Source organism: Rhinolophus ferrumequinum, chromosome 20 (genome assembly GCF_004115265.2).
Source record: "Rhinolophus ferrumequinum isolate MPI-CBG mRhiFer1 chromosome 20, mRhiFer1_v1.p, whole genome shotgun sequence".
Lineage (NCBI taxonomy): Eukaryota > Metazoa > Chordata > Mammalia > Chiroptera > Rhinolophidae > Rhinolophus > Rhinolophus ferrumequinum.
This window is the reverse complement of record NC_046303.1, coordinates 45,052,255-45,068,200: the sequence shown is the minus strand read 5'-3', so window position 1 is coordinate 45,068,200 and position 15,946 is coordinate 45,052,255. Positions and strand designations below refer to the sequence as shown.

General features: G+C 34.4%; 1 protein-coding gene and 1 non-coding gene across 5 annotated transcripts in view; one reads left to right on the top strand and one right to left on the bottom strand.

The window, feature by feature from the left end:
* The window catches only part of MAGI2 (membrane associated guanylate kinase, WW and PDZ domain containing 2), a 1,312,199-nt gene that overhangs the window by 888,325 nt on the left and 407,928 nt on the right, over positions 1–15,946 (bottom strand). The window lies entirely within an intron of this gene.
* On the top strand, positions 13,354–13,427 carry TRNAI-AAU (transfer RNA isoleucine (anticodon AAU)). Its single transcript has one exon. It is a non-coding gene; the product is annotated as a tRNA-Ile (tRNA).

Here is a 15,946-nt window from a genome sequence, read left to right as displayed (position 1 = left end):
AACTTTTTCACGTTGCCTTTTCAGTACTTCCAAATAGTCAACTTGGTTAACTGTTTGTCCAGTTGGTAAAAATTCATAATGAATAATCCCTTTGATATAAAAAAACAAATGTTAGCAACATTATTGCAACAAGTTCGTGAACTTAATTGTCACACCTCATACAGTATGTTCTGAATAAAGATACTCAGAAGAAAGTGCTATGTGGAAAGTTAACTGGCTTGTGAGTACCTTAACTTTTCTATTTCTACTTACAAACAGAAAATTTCTACTTTAGTATGGCTGTTGGGATGCTTATAAAGTAAAAATATATTCATTGTGCATTTTCAAAGCCATATAATATTAAGTACCACTTTTGAGTCCTGAAAATGTTTGCCTTGCCTGTATCACCTGAAAAACAATAGATGAAAGGGCCACAGATTTCTCATAACCAAGCTTACCCATGATCAGCTTACATATAATTGAATATTTTAGCATTAACACGATACTTAAAAATCTAAACTTCTAAATACATATTATCTGCAGTCTAAGCGGGAACATGTAAAAAGAGCAGAGTTAATCAGTAAAACATATCTGATCGCTGATAAAAACAAACATGTGAATTCTTATTACCTGCTAAAATATATTTCCTAAATTAAAAGCAAAGAACAACAACAACAAACCCTTATCTTTTCAGGAACGTTTTTCTTCTCTACCATAGAAAAATTAGTTAAATTCTTGTCAAAATTTTCTTACATATGCTTAGAGATCACATTATAAAGTACAGCATAGGGAATAGAATCAATGGAATTGTAACAGCTACATACGATGTCAAAGAGATAGTCGATTGGGGGAGAAGGGCTATCACTTTGTGAAAGGTGTAAATGTCTGACTAGTACCTTGTTTTGTACACCTGAAACTAATAAAATTGTATAAATATAAATATAAGTATAAATATAAAATAAAGGAATTTAGTTTCATTGTTTCTTAAATGTCAATATATTTTTAGATAAAATGATGGCACTTTCTGGTATATTCTAATTGTGAGAATGAAATAATAGATTTTGTATCCATAGCATAAATTAACTCATACAAGTTTATTCTTCTCAGCAATTGAAATAATGCTTTGAATTACTGAAAACTTTAAGATAGTGACCAAAAAATTGAGGTAGATTTCACAGTAATTATCCTCTCAATAGAAGGATGACTAAATAGATAAAATATTCATTACATAATATATATATAATCCAAGCATTATTTAGTTATTTGAAATGTACACATAATTGTAATAGAACACATCTGTAGATTTTGTTATACAAAAAAATTTAAATATTTTAGTTCTTGTGCTTTTTATCCAACAGTGCTTTGCATATCTAAAGCAATCAGCAGAAATGTATAGTATTTGGTCACCTTTCCTAATAAGTTAAATTCATAAAAATTATATTTAATGTTTGCCAGAGTATAGGCCCATGCTTATTTTGGAAGATATTTAATACTGAAATCAACTGAAGTAAAGAATAGGCTCTGTGTTCTTGCCGTGTGTGTGTGTGTGTGTGTGTGTGTGTGTGTGTGTGTGTGTTTAGTTTTCCTTTTAAACAAGTCTGTCTTATATACTGAACGTTTCCTATAAAGTGTCAGGCATAAGAGCTGCTATACTGAAAAGGTCATTGTCCTCCTTATATTCTAATTTGACAAGGAGCTGCCAGATGTTCTGATAGTCATAAGGCCTCCCCAGTATACAATATTCCCTGAAGAGTTTTGATTCTATAGCAGTGTTAACACATAACCTGTACACAAACACATTTCCTTCTCCATTTTTAAAGCACACAATTTGCTTTTTCATAATTCTACTTTCTATTTCCTGGGAGGCAGTACACAATCCTGTATGTCCTTCCAGGTGTAATCACTGTTTTACTGAATTTCTTTTTGCCTTTATTGGGTGTTGCTCCTTCTGTGCTTACAACTTGTATGTCTATTTCTGTTGAAATAAAATGATAAATATCACAGAGGAAACTCTTTACAATGTCATTAAGTAGATTGATGGAAAGGTAGATAGATGGATAGCATTTCCAGTTTTCTGCACAAGGAGCTTAAGCTTACATCTTAAATTGTAGTAGTTATAGATTTTCTATGATGGATTCTAGAGACTTGTTGTTAGAGATTTTTTTATTAGTTGTTCCATTGAACATAAAATCTGTGATTGGAGTGACTTTTCTAAACAGGATAAGCTTTTCTTCCTCTCTTTCTATTCCAATGGTCTTTCTTTTCTCTTTCCTGCAAATAAGGCCTTTGAAGAAAAGTACCAGAAATAATGGCATAACAAGAGGGGATACTCAAGTTCCTGAATAACGGGACACATATCTTTGTGCTTTCCCTGTTGTAGCTTGAAATAGCATATTATAAGGCATTTATTAACTTCACCCCTTTATGATAGTCACCTCTGGCCACTCCTCATTTCTGTGAATCAGCTCCATTTTTTCCTCTACTTCTAGATAGCTAAGGTGTGCATTCAAAGCATGTTGCTGCATTTGGCTAGCAGCGATCACTTTGCCAATGTAGCTAGGGCATGCGATGAGCATCAAGTCCTAAACAGGACCCTCCCTTTCAATTTGGAAAGCATCCTGCCTCCTCAAAGAATAAGATTCTTTGACTGACTTGCTCCATAGTGCTATGTAAGCATCAACCTCTTCCTATATTTAAAGTGAATTGTACACATATTTTTGAAAATCTCCCTTTTAATTCATTACAGTTTCGTTTTAAGAACAAGTGAGAAGGTACTTCAACATATGCTCTAGAAAAAACCCTACTGATTCTTTCATTCTCCTTGAACTACTAGAGTTTAAATCACAAAGCTTTTTGTTTGAGGATTATTTAAAATGAGATTGGGAAAGGCCAGTTGGAATAATTTTCCCTCTATTGTGGGTGATTTTTTAGCTCTAACATTTTACTTTTTGAACCTTAGACTCTGAAAGATTTACACTTATTTTGACAATGAAAAGATATATAACATCATTCATAGATCTTACACTGTTGAAAAATATTCAATCCAGTCCCAATTAGTAAAGTGAAAAACTTCATTATTTTTAGTTCTGTTTACCCTAATAATTGTGGAACACTTAAAAATCCTGTTACTTAAAAAAGATCACTTTTTTCCCTTTGAAGCAGTCATTTCTGAATTTGCTAACTTAAATATCAACTTGTTTTTAGCACATTAGAAAACATAGAATATATTTTCTGGGAATTTAGAAATATTTATGTGATTTCATTCCTCTCTTTATTTATAGGAGGATAATATGCACTACTCACAGACATCTAATTCCCATTAATTAGTCATAAAGCTTTTATTACTGAGCATATCTGTGCCCAACAGTGTCCTATGCACTGTGTTATCTTAAAAATAAAATAAATGAGAACATTGCCTATCACCTCAAAGCACTTCTAATTGAATAATAATAAGTAGTTAACATTTATTGAAAGCTCAAGTAGCTGTATTAATTTCATACAAAGCAGACTTCAGAGCACGGAAAATTGTCAGGGATAAAAAGGGCATTCCATAACGATACAGGGACAATTCTCCAAGAAAACAACAATCCTAAACGTGAATACACCCAATCAAAAGAGTACCGAAATATATAAGGCAAAAGGTAACAGAATTGAAAGGAGAAACCAGCAACCCACTCTCAGAGTTGGAGACTACTAAGTCCCCTATCAGTAAGTGAGAAATCAAGCAGGCAGAAAATCTGTAAATATACATTTTACCTAAATAGCACCATCAATCAATTTGAATTAATTGACATTTATAGAATACTCCATCTAACAACAGCGGGATACACATTTTTCTCACACTCACGTGGAATATTCATAAAGATGGATCAAATTGCAGGCTATAAAACACCCCTTAACAAATTCAACAAAATAGATATCATACAAAGTGTCCTCTCAGACCACAGTAAAATTGCAGTAGATATCAATTGCAAAAGATGGCTGGAAATTTCTCAAATATTTGAATATTAAACACTCACATTGCTAAATAACACATGTGTCAAAGAAGTCTCAGGAAATTTAAAAATATTTTGAACTAAATAAAAATGAGAATTCAACTTATCAAATGTTGTGGGATTCAGTCAAAAAAGTCCTTAGCGGGAAATTTATTGTAATAAATGTATATATTTGAAAATGTGTCTGGTATTTTCAACATTTGAGCATGTTTGCTGTATACATCTTTGCTGTGAGCATTTTCACCACATAACTAACTGGTCATAGGTAATTTCACCATAAAAGATAAAATAACAAAAATAAAGGAGGGACATTAAAAAGGACATAATAAAACATGAAAAATTAACAACAAAATTAAAAATACTTTATCATGAAAAATAAAAATACATTGTCTTCAAGTTGTATAAGCATCATGGTGGAGTGACAAAGCCCCTAAAGTTGAACCAAGTTGGACAGCTATAATTCAACAAAGGATTCCCTGCTCAACACAAACAAGTATGAGAGATCCATGCATCAAGACTTCTGAAGGTGGGTGTATTAGAATGAGCAGGGGAGGCAGAATGCAGGGAAGAGACAATGGCTGCAGATGCAGCTCACTACCTACTGTGGCCCCAGCTGATGTGGTAGCAGTGCATGTGTTGGGTTGCAGCCCAAACTTGGCAGTAGGAGGGCTGAAGGACAGAAGCAACATTGCAGCCTGAGTGGTGCCCACTGTGGCTAAACCAGGTGACAGGGGTGCAGACCTGACACAGTAGTGTGGTTGCCACCATTGCAATGAAGAAAGCAAAGCTGTAGATATGTGAGCCAACCTCCCCTTACCTGCCCGGTCAAGCTGATGTGATAACAGTGAAGGTGTTGGGTTGCAGCCCACACTTAGAAGCCTGGAGGGTGGGAGAGGCAATAGCAACATCCCTGCCTGAGTAACTAGGGCCAACTGTGGTTAAACCTGGGGAGAGACACAATGTAGCAGTGTGGCAAGGGCAAACTAGCAGCCACAATTACTAGCAAAAAGGCAAAGCCACAGAATAGAGAACCTACCTCCCTTCCCACCCTTACCCCACCCATCATGGTGGAAACTGGTAGAGATAGTGGAAATACTTGGACATCACAGTGTGGCTGGCAGCTTCTGATAATAAGGAGAGAGAACCAGGAACTCACAGGCTTGGAACCAATAACACACCATATCCCACCATGGGGGTAGTACTCTGAGACTGAGGTGACCCTGTCACAGAGGGGACAACCACCTCCTAGGGAAATATGGGGCTTTTTCACAATTGAGGCAACATAGCCCCACTGAGATCCTGAGAGTCCCAGTAGTGCAGGTAAGAGAAAACAAAAACTTGTGCTATAGTACCCTCTACTGGAAAACAAAAGAAAGACCTCTATTTATCAACCTGTGGAATTGTTTAAAGCAAAACAGTACCTTAAAAAAGAAAAGTTCACTACCTCAAATGCCCCGGCAAAGAAACAATCCAGTCAAGTACTATGAATAACCAAGGTAACAAAGCAACTCACAAAGAAAATGAAAAGTCTTCAAAAACCAAACTCACAGACGTGGAAGACTGTGGTTTAAAAGGCAAAGAACTGAAGATTGCAATTTTGAAAAAACTCCATGAGATACAAGAAAACTCAGAAAGGCAGTTCAGTGAACTCAGGAAGAAAATCAACAAACAAAATTACTTTACTGGAGGGGTTGAAACTATAAAAAGAACTAAGAAAAAGTTATTGAGCTGAAGAACTCAATAAATGACATAAGGAATGAATTAGAGAGCATGGGACACAGCAGACCTGATGGAACAGACAATCAATATGTGAGCTCAGAGATAGAAATATAAAAATGATTCGGGTGGAAGAAGAGAGATCTGAAATAAATGAAATGAAAGATATCTGTGAGAGATCTGACTCCATCAGAAAGAGCAATATAAGAATAATGGGTATACCAGAAGGAGAAGAGAGGGGAAAGGGAACACAGAGCCTATTTAGACAAATAATTGATGAGAATTCCCAAACCTGTGGAAAGAGCTGGACCCTAAAATTGAAGAAGCTAAGAGAACACCTAATTATCAAAATGTAAAAAGACTTTCTCCAAGGCACATTACATTAAAACTGTCAAAAGTTAATGACAAAGAAAGAATTCTCAAGGCTGCCAGGGGAAAAATGGACTGCAGCCTATAATGGAAACCCCATTAGATGATTGTCAGATTTTTTGAGCAGAAAACTTACAAGCCAGGAGAGAGTGAATGAAATATTTGAAATATCGAAAGAGAGAAATCTCCATCCAAGAAGAATAGATTCAGCAAAGTTATTTTCAGATATGAAGGAGAAATAAAGGCTTTTCCAGACAAACAAAAGTGGAGGAAATTTACCACCACAAAACCTACATTATAGGAAATGATTTACTTGAAACAAAAAGATAAAAGTATACAAAATTTTGATTAAGATGACAGACAGACAGAACAGGAAATTGCAACTTTATTTCAGAATAAGGTATTAAACAATTAAAACATAAAGGTTAATGAGGGAAAAGCATTTAAAACAAAAACTATTTCTGCAATTTGAAAATTAATGCACACCATAAAAAGGAATAATTTGTGATAACAAAAACATAAATGGGGATGGGAAAAAAAGGAAAAAATATCAGAAATAAAACTAGTACTCTCAGTACTGATCACACAGACTTTAAAATAATGATAAAGAAGTAAGACAAAAAACTGTATGCCTGCAAATTTGATAACTTGGATGAAACTGACCAATTCCTTGAAAGACAATTATCACAACTCACACAAGAAGAAACAGACAATCTGAATAGATCAATATCTATTAAAGTAATTAAACAACAGTTAATAACCTTCCAAAAATGAGAACGCCAGGCCCAGAACATATTTCAACTATTTCTATGAGGCTAGCAATACTCTAATACCAAAACAAGGTAAGGACACTACAAGAGAAGAAAAGAAAAAGGCAAGTCAATATCTCTCATGAACATAGATGCAAATATCAATAACATTTTAATAAATTGCATCCAACAATGTATAAATGAGTAACAAACCACAGCCATTTTGGATAGATTCCACGTATTCAAGGCTACATTAGACAATCAATTAAAATAATCCACTCTATCAACAGGCTAAAGAAAAACAAATCTATGATCAAATCAGTTATCACAGAAAAAGTATTTAACAAAGTCCAACAGCTATTCATGATGAAAACTGTCATCAACTAGGAATAGAGGATAATTATTTTAACCTGATAAAGAACATCTGCAAAATACAGCTAACATAGCTTTTGGTGAGAACCTGGACACCTTCCTCCTAAGACTGGTAAGAAGGCAAGGATGTCGCATCTCACCACTTTACTTAATATCATACTAGAAGTCCTATGTAGTGTAACAGGATGAAAAATAATTAAAAGCTATATAGATTAGAGAAGAAAAAATAAAATTGTCCTTATTAACACATGGCATGTCTGTCCTTTGTCTATTAAGAACACAAAAAACTACAAAAAAAAAAAAAAAAAAAAAAGAAAAGAAACAACTGCAACCAATGAGCAAGTGTTGTAAGGTTGCAAGATATATGGTCAACATGCAAAAGTCACTCATTATCCTCTACAAGAGCAATAAACAATTAGAACTTCAAATTAAAAAAAACAAAAAACTTACAATAGCACAGAAAAATGGAATACTTAGATATAAATCTAACAAAATGCATACAGGATCTGTATGCAGAAAACACCAAAACACTGAAGAAAAGAAGCAAAGATCTAAATAAATGGAGAGATATTTTGTGTTCATGAGTTAGAAGACAATATCGTTAAGATGTCAGTTCGCCTCAACTTGATATGTAGATTCAATGCAACCATAATGAAAATCTCAGCAAGCTGTTTTGTAGATATTAAGAAAATATTTCTTAAATTAATTTTGAATGTCAAAAGACCTGTAATTACAATTCTGAAAAAGAACAAAGTTAGAGTACTCAAAGTAGCCTTCCTATCAAAGGACTTCCTATCAAGGTATAATAATCAGGACAATATGATATGGATGAAAGAATACACACATAGATTCATGAAACCAAAGTGCCTGAAGTTGACCAACACAAATATAGTCAACTGATTTCAGACGAGGCAGCAAGGCAAATGTGCCCTCTCTGTAGCCCTGCATGTCATGCCATGCCCTTCTCCCACAGGCTGTGAGTATACAGATGTGACTCAGAAACTCCTGTTGATCTCATTTGTTCAGTGTCAGGTGCCATGTGTTCAGTCATCCCCAAAATCTTAGGGTAGGAATCCCTTTTACCTCTGAATAGTGTGGTGAATAGGTAATTAAAATAGTACTATACTAATGAAAGATATTTTTAAAAATGAATAAATTGGGTATGGGCTATACGGGCACTCTCTGTAATATATTTGCAACTTTTCTGTAAATCTGAATAGTAGGATAATAGTTATACCTACCTCAGAGAATTAAATAAATTGAATCAAATAAAATCTCTGTGCATTACCTGTCACAGAATAATAAATGTCAGCTGTAATTATTATTAAATAAAATAGAACGAACAAGCCAAACACAACAGGAAGTTAGACACACAAATAAATGGTCCTGAGAGCCAAATGATGGTTTAAACTAAAACCAATTCTTTTTTTTTTTTAATAGATCATGTACTTGTCCATCAATATCATCAATATTAAGGTGTGAGATTCACAGGTGCTGCTTATTAAATAGAATCAAGTGAAGCTACTTATGATTAGATATTATGTTGAATTCGGCGACAAAACGTTTCTGTGCCAATACCATGCTGTTTTGATTCTTGTTGCCCTGTAGTACAAGCTAAAGTAAGGGAGTGTGATACCTCCAGCATTGTTCTTTTTTCTTAAGATTGCTTTGGCTATTTGGAATATTTTGTGGTTCCAAACAAATCTGATGACTTTTTGTTCTATTTCTTTAAAAAATGCCATTGATGGGGATTGCATTAAATCTGTATATTTTGGGGGTAGTAATGGCCATTTTAACTAAGTTGATTCTTCCAATCCATGAGTATGGAATGTCTTTCCATTTCTTAGTGTCTTCTTCAATTTCATTTAAAAATGTCTTATAGTTTTTAGCATATATGTCTTTCACATCCTTGATTAAATTTATTCCCAGGTATTTTATTCTTTTTGCTGCAATTGCAAAAGGAATTGCTTTTTTTTTTAACAATTTCTATTTCTGAGATTTCATTGTTAGTATACAGGAATGCAATGGACTTTTGTACGTTGATTTTGTAGCCGGCAACTTTACTGTATTCGTTGATTGTTTCTAATAGCTTGGCAGAAAAACAGACACACAGACCAATGGAATAGAATTGAGAACCCAGAAATAAAACCACACAAATATGAACAAATCATTTTTGACAAAGAAGCAAAAAAACATACAGTGGAGAAAAGACAGCCTCTTCAATAAATGGTGCTGGCAGAATTGGAAAGCCATGTGCAAAAGAATGAAACTAGACTATTGTCACCATGTACCAAAATTAATTCAAAATGGATCAAAGACTTAAGCATAAGACATGAAACAATAAACTGCATAGAAGAAAACATAGGTGCTAAACTTATGGACCTTGGGTTCAAAGAGCATTTTATGAATTTGACTCCAAATGCAAGGGAAGTAAAAGTTAAAATAAATGAATGGGACTATATCAAACTCAAAATCTTCTGCACGGCAAAAGAAACCATTGACAAAATAAAGAGGCAACCAACTGAATGGGAGATCTTTGTAAACAGTGCCTCTGATAAGGGGCTAATATCCAAAATATACAAGGAACTCATGCAACTCAACAACGAAAAAACAAACAACCCAATTGAAAAATGGGCAGAGGACCTGAAGAGACATTTCTCCAAAGGAGACATACAAATGGCAAATAGACATGTGAAAAAATGCTCAACATCACCAATCATCAGAGAAATGCAAATAAAAACCACAATGAGATATCACCTCACCCCAGTTGGAATGATTATCAACAAGACAAATAGTAACAAGTATTGGAGAGGCTGTGGAGAAAAAGAACCTTCATACACTGTTGGTGGGAATGCAGACTGGTGCAGCCGCTACAGAAGGAAGTGTGGAGGTTCCTCAAAAAATTATGAATAGAATTACCATCTGACCCAGCAATCCCTCTCCTGGGTATCTACCCCCAAAATCTGAAAACATTTATACATAAAGACAAGTGTGCTCCAATGTTCATTGCAGCTTTTTTTATGGTGGCCAAGACATGGAAACAACCAAAATTCCCTTCGATAGTTGAATGGATAAAGAAGTTGTGGTATATATACCCAATGGAATACTATTCGGCAATAAGAAAAGATGAAATAGGACAATTTGTGAGAACGTGGATGGATTTTGAGATTATAATGTTAAGCGAAATAAGTCAGACAGAAAAAGCAGAGAATCATATGATTTCACTAATAGGTGGTATATAAACCAAAAACAACAAAATGAGAAACAAAAACTCATTTTGAGAAACAAAAACAACAAATGAGAAACAAAAACTCATAGACACAGACAATAGCTCAGTGGTTACCAGAAAGTAAGGGTAGAGGGGGATGGTAGATGAGGGTAAAGGGGATCAAATATATGGTGGTGGAAGGAGAACTGACTCTGGGTGGTGAACACACAATGGGATTTATAGATGATGTAATACAGAATTGTACACCTGAAATCTATGTAACTTTACTAACAACTGTCACCCGAACAAACTTTAACTAAAAAAAAGAAAAAAAAAAGTTTCTGTGTTCTTTGCCACTAAGCAAACACTTTTACTTAAGCCAGATTCCTCTGGACTTTATTTTATATTTTAGTAAAATAGAAATAAAGTGTTCTACAAAGTATTATCTGGTAAAGAATTGATAGACCGGGGTGAGACTTGCTTTGCTGGGAGTCCTGCTGTTATAATTTCTGGCTGAGTTACTTTAGGCAAGTTACTAAATCCACAAAGAAACGCTTTTAACCAAAAGTGCTGACCCTTTCTATTGTTTCTTTGTTTTTTTTATTTAACTAATTGCTGCTCTTCACTACATTGTATCTTTCCTTCTATTTTTAATTTTATCACTTCTTTTTATCTAAAATTTGAATTGAAAATATAACTCATTAATTTTTAATTTTCTTTTAAATGCATCTAAGGTATACATTTTCTTCTGAATATTATATTAGTCATATCACACAAATTTCAATGCACAATAAACATTTTCATTGTGTTCTAAATATTTTAGGACATTCATTATGTAGTTCTTTGACAGACATGTTAATCATTGAAAAATGTGTACTTGAATTTTCAAAAAAATAGATTGTGGGGAAATATTTAATTAGAGTCGGAGAACATGGTCTGTATTGATATAGATTGGTTGTCATTTGTTGAGACATGCTTTATGGCTTAGTATATGATCTCTTCTAATAAAAGAGTACATACTGAATTACCATTAAAATTCTACCACATATACTTAGTCTGAAGATAACACCATTTCTGTTTTTCATCTGATCAAAACAAATACATTTAGCCCTGATCACATCCCTCCATAATTTATGAATTCATTATATTATGAATGCTAGTATTCAATTTTATCTTAAAGTTAAACATTCCCAAATTAGCTATTATTATTGTTGCTGTTGTTTTACCTTAGATTTAACAATTTCTTAGCCTATCATTATTTCTTACATCCCCACACTTCTTAAAAATCACACCTTTATTCTGTGTTCAATTTCCTTCTTTGTTCAGTTTTCATTGTATTGAAGTACATTGTTTATTTCTTGCCTTTATTGTTGCTTTTGAAAAATTTTTTGTTAATCTAATTACTGATCATTTGTAAGTAATTTTTAAACCCTGTTGCCTTACATTTTTTCTTCAATCTTTTGAAGTTTTTCTATAGTACATATTAGTACAACTTATTTTTATTTATCCCACTCAGGCCTTGTTGAGATTTAAAACTTTAAGAATTGTTTCTTTTATTAGGACTTACTTCTTTGAATGCTGCCTGTCCTCCATTTTCTCTAATTTCTCCTCTATAATTAATCTTATAAAATTAACGGCCTATGATCAAAGTTTAATCTCTTCACTCCCCTGTGTCTAACTTCTCATTAATATTTTTCATCTCTTTATCCCTCTGTGCTGCATTCTAAAGGATTTCCTCAGATGAAACTTCCAGTTCACTAATTCTTTCTACTGATGGCTTTTAAAACACATTCATTGAAATTTTCATTTCCGTGGTTGTTTTTAATTTCCAGAAAATGAAATAAAATAAAATTTTGTTTCCAATTTGCCTCTTCTTATTCCACAGTGTTCTAGCTTTTCATTACGTTTTCTATTTCTATTTTCCTAATACATTTAATATAATGATTTGATAGTATCTTTCAGATTGTTTTACCAATCTGAAGTTCTTGGAAATATTAATCTTTCTTTATGTTATGTTTTTTCTTGATATAGATTTATTCTAGTATAGTTTATAATTTTTGACCCTAAAAGATAATTTTATTTTTTCCCTTTAGGTAGCCCATACACCTGGGTCATAGAAGTGAATTACAAATATTTTTGCATTTGCTTGCATCTATAGGTAACGCTATGTAGAAACAGTCTTGGCTTGGGATTTCTGCATTGTGTAGGTAGAGTAAATTCAGACTCAGCAGTTTCACATCACATAAAGTGAAGTGTGTATTTCTCATGGAAGACATTTTCCTTTTTTAACTACTGAGAGTTTCAAACAAAGACAATATTCCCTGACATCTCCCGAGCCCAGTAGGCAGAGTTTCCTAATTGTCTTTTAGAACTGTAGGCAATATTTCCAGAATCCCAACTTCATTTAGGGTCTAACTTTACCTTCCTTTAGGCAGGTCTGAAACCTGGTATACTTTCACCACGAGGTATTAAAATGTCATAACCATAATCTCAAAATATAATAAATTTTTCTGTTATAAACATTCATACAGATGGAAAGGAATACCTAATGGAAAGCACCTATTTAGAAAGAAAGGGGACACTTTACCATCCTCTGGTCCTCTGACTTGCTTTCTGATTCCTTTCTTTAACAATAACCCAGAATCCTAAAAGGATAAAAATGAGAAAGAAAGTCCAGTGCTAATAGTTAACCCCTCTGAGCTGTTCTCTGGAAAAAAATTGCTTTAACAGGATTATTAGACAGGGTTTCCTGTCTAATAATATAGTCATTAGCCACACGTGGCTAATGAACACCTGAAGTGTGGCTAAGTCTGATATGCTGTAAGTTTATAATAAGTATTGGATTTTAAGATGTAGTACAAAAAAATGTAGAATACCTTAATATTATTTAAATTGAGTACAATAAAATATATTATTAAAAATGTCATCTGTTTCTTTTAATTTTTAAAAATGTGATTAGTGGAGTGGCCGGTTAGCTCAGTTGGTTAGAGCGTGGTGCTAATAACACCAAGGTTGCCGGTTCGATCCCCGCATGGGCCACTGTGAGCTGCGCTCTCCTCAAAAAAAAAAAAAAAAAATGTGATTAGTAAAACAATTAAAAGTACATATGTGGCTTGCATTATATTTTATTGGACAATGTTTTATATTTAGGGCATAAATTCACTTTGAAAGAAAATAGTGTCAGAGATAAGGGATGGAGCTTTCGACAAAGAGGGAATTAAATATTCTTATACAGAGACTATAATTTTCTAGGTATTAAGAAAAACACTGTTGTAATAATGCTTTTGCAATATTTTTAGGATTAGAGCTGTTAATCATGTTAATCATTTTAGATTAAGGATGTATTCTAAGATTAGAGTAGAATGCCCTCTTTTGGAATTTTATAATGGCACTTTTTCTTTCTATAACCTGGGACAGTGCCAAGGGTAGTTTGCTGAGTATGAGGTGACTAACGTGCTCATCCCCACAATTTCTATCAGCCACTAATAAACCCACCCTAAATAATAATTGATAGGCAGAAACAATGTCATTATTACATAACACAGCTTTAAGACTTGTCCTCTAATGGTTGATTCTCAGGCTTCATTTTTGTTTTTTTTTGACCAATCATTTGTCAGATGATCGTTTCCTCATTTTTGAAACACTTTAATTATTTCTTCTCAATTTTCTTTGCTGGTTCCCTTTGCATCTCTCCGTGGAACATTTAAAGCACCCAGGGCTCAATCCTAGGACTTCTTTTCTTTTGTCTACATTCAGTGTCTAGGTAAACTTATATACTTTGACAGTGTTACATACTATCTCTATGCTGATGTTTCCAAAATTCATATCTCCTGCCCAGATTCAGCTGAACTCCAGACTCAAATCCACTGCCTACCTAGTATCTCCACTTGGATGTCCAATAGATGCCTCATTTAGCATACTTCAAAATGGTCCCCAAACCTGATCCTCTTGCAGTCTCTCGCATCTCTTTAGAAAGAACTTTCATCAATTAAGATGCTCAGATTAAGTGGTTTTATCTTAGCTCCTCATTTTTTTTCTTATACACAACATCCACTCCATCAGCATATGCTTTAAAATTTATCCCAAATCTGACCATCTCTTACCACCTCCACTGTTGCCCCTTGATCTGAATCACCATCTTCTGCTTGCAACAGCCTTCTAACCCAACTGGTCCTCTTGTTTCCACCCTTACTCCTACTCAGTGGTCTCCATACATAGCCACAATTATCCTTTTAAAATACAAGGCCGATAACATTATTCCCGTGCTCAAAACCATCCAATGAGCTTCACATCTCACATAACGTATGTGAGCCCTATGTGGTCCTATATTATTCCCTCACTCAGACTTCCTCTGATATCATCTTCTACCAGTCTGCTTGCTTCTCATTAATTTTATTCCAGAAAATCTGGCTTCGTATCTGTTTTTCATGCTCATCAAACCAAGTATGGTCCTACTTGAGGCTTTTCGCCCCTTCTGCCTAGATGGTTCTTTCTTTAGCTATTATCATGTACTTTATTCTTTCTTCCTTCCTTGCAATCTCTGCTAATATGTGATACCTTCCCTGACAAACCTATTTAAAATAGAACAAATACACACCCCACCACACATGCACACACAGAGCACTACCTATCAGCCCACATCTTGTTTGTTTTTCCTTGTAGCACCGATCCTTGTAGCTGCATAAGGGCAGGGATTTTATTCACGTTAACTATACTTTACCCCCAGTACCTAGAATAGAATTTGACACATAGTGAGCACTCAATAAATATTTTCTAAGTGAATAAATCAATGAACCTTCCAACTTGATTCTCTTTAAGTACCTTCTTTGTAAGCACTATGGAGTTGCTTCTACTGTTTGATAATAAAATCATAAAAATGGTCAACATTTAATATTATACAAAGAGATAATGATAATGCAGTGAGGATGAGGAGGAGGATTAAGTAAAATACAGAAAAAGGGCTATTAAAGTGGTAAAGTCAGCTGTGTTCCCAGAAAAGTTCTCACTTATGGGACTGAATGATTGTTGAAGGTGCAAGGAGATAACCAGCAGACAACCATGGTGGGGTTCAGCTGGTTTTTCAGCTAAAATCGCCGCGTGCAAATCCAGAGCCAACAAGTCACAGACACTATGTTCCCTGAGTAGATTCTGCTGGGTTCTGCTTCTGATCTGGAGGCCTGGCTTTTGTGACAACTCCAATTTATATACTTCAGTTGGCTGAATAATGCTCCCCTTGCAAAGATGCACACATTCTAATCTCCAGAACCTGTGTATGTCAGCTCATTGGCAAAATAACTCACATGTGTGACTGATTATATTAAGGCTCTTGAGATGGAGGGATTATCCTAGATTATTTCAATGGGCTCAGCTATAACCACATGCATCTTAGAAGAAAGAGGCAGGAGTGTCAGAGCTAGAAAAAGATTTGATGATGCTATGCTTCTCACTTTGAAGATGAAGGAAGGGACCATGAGCTGAGGAGTGAAGGTGGCCTCTAGAAAGTGGAAAAGGGAAGGAATGGATTCTCCCCCAGATCTTCTGGTGGGAGCGCAGCCCTG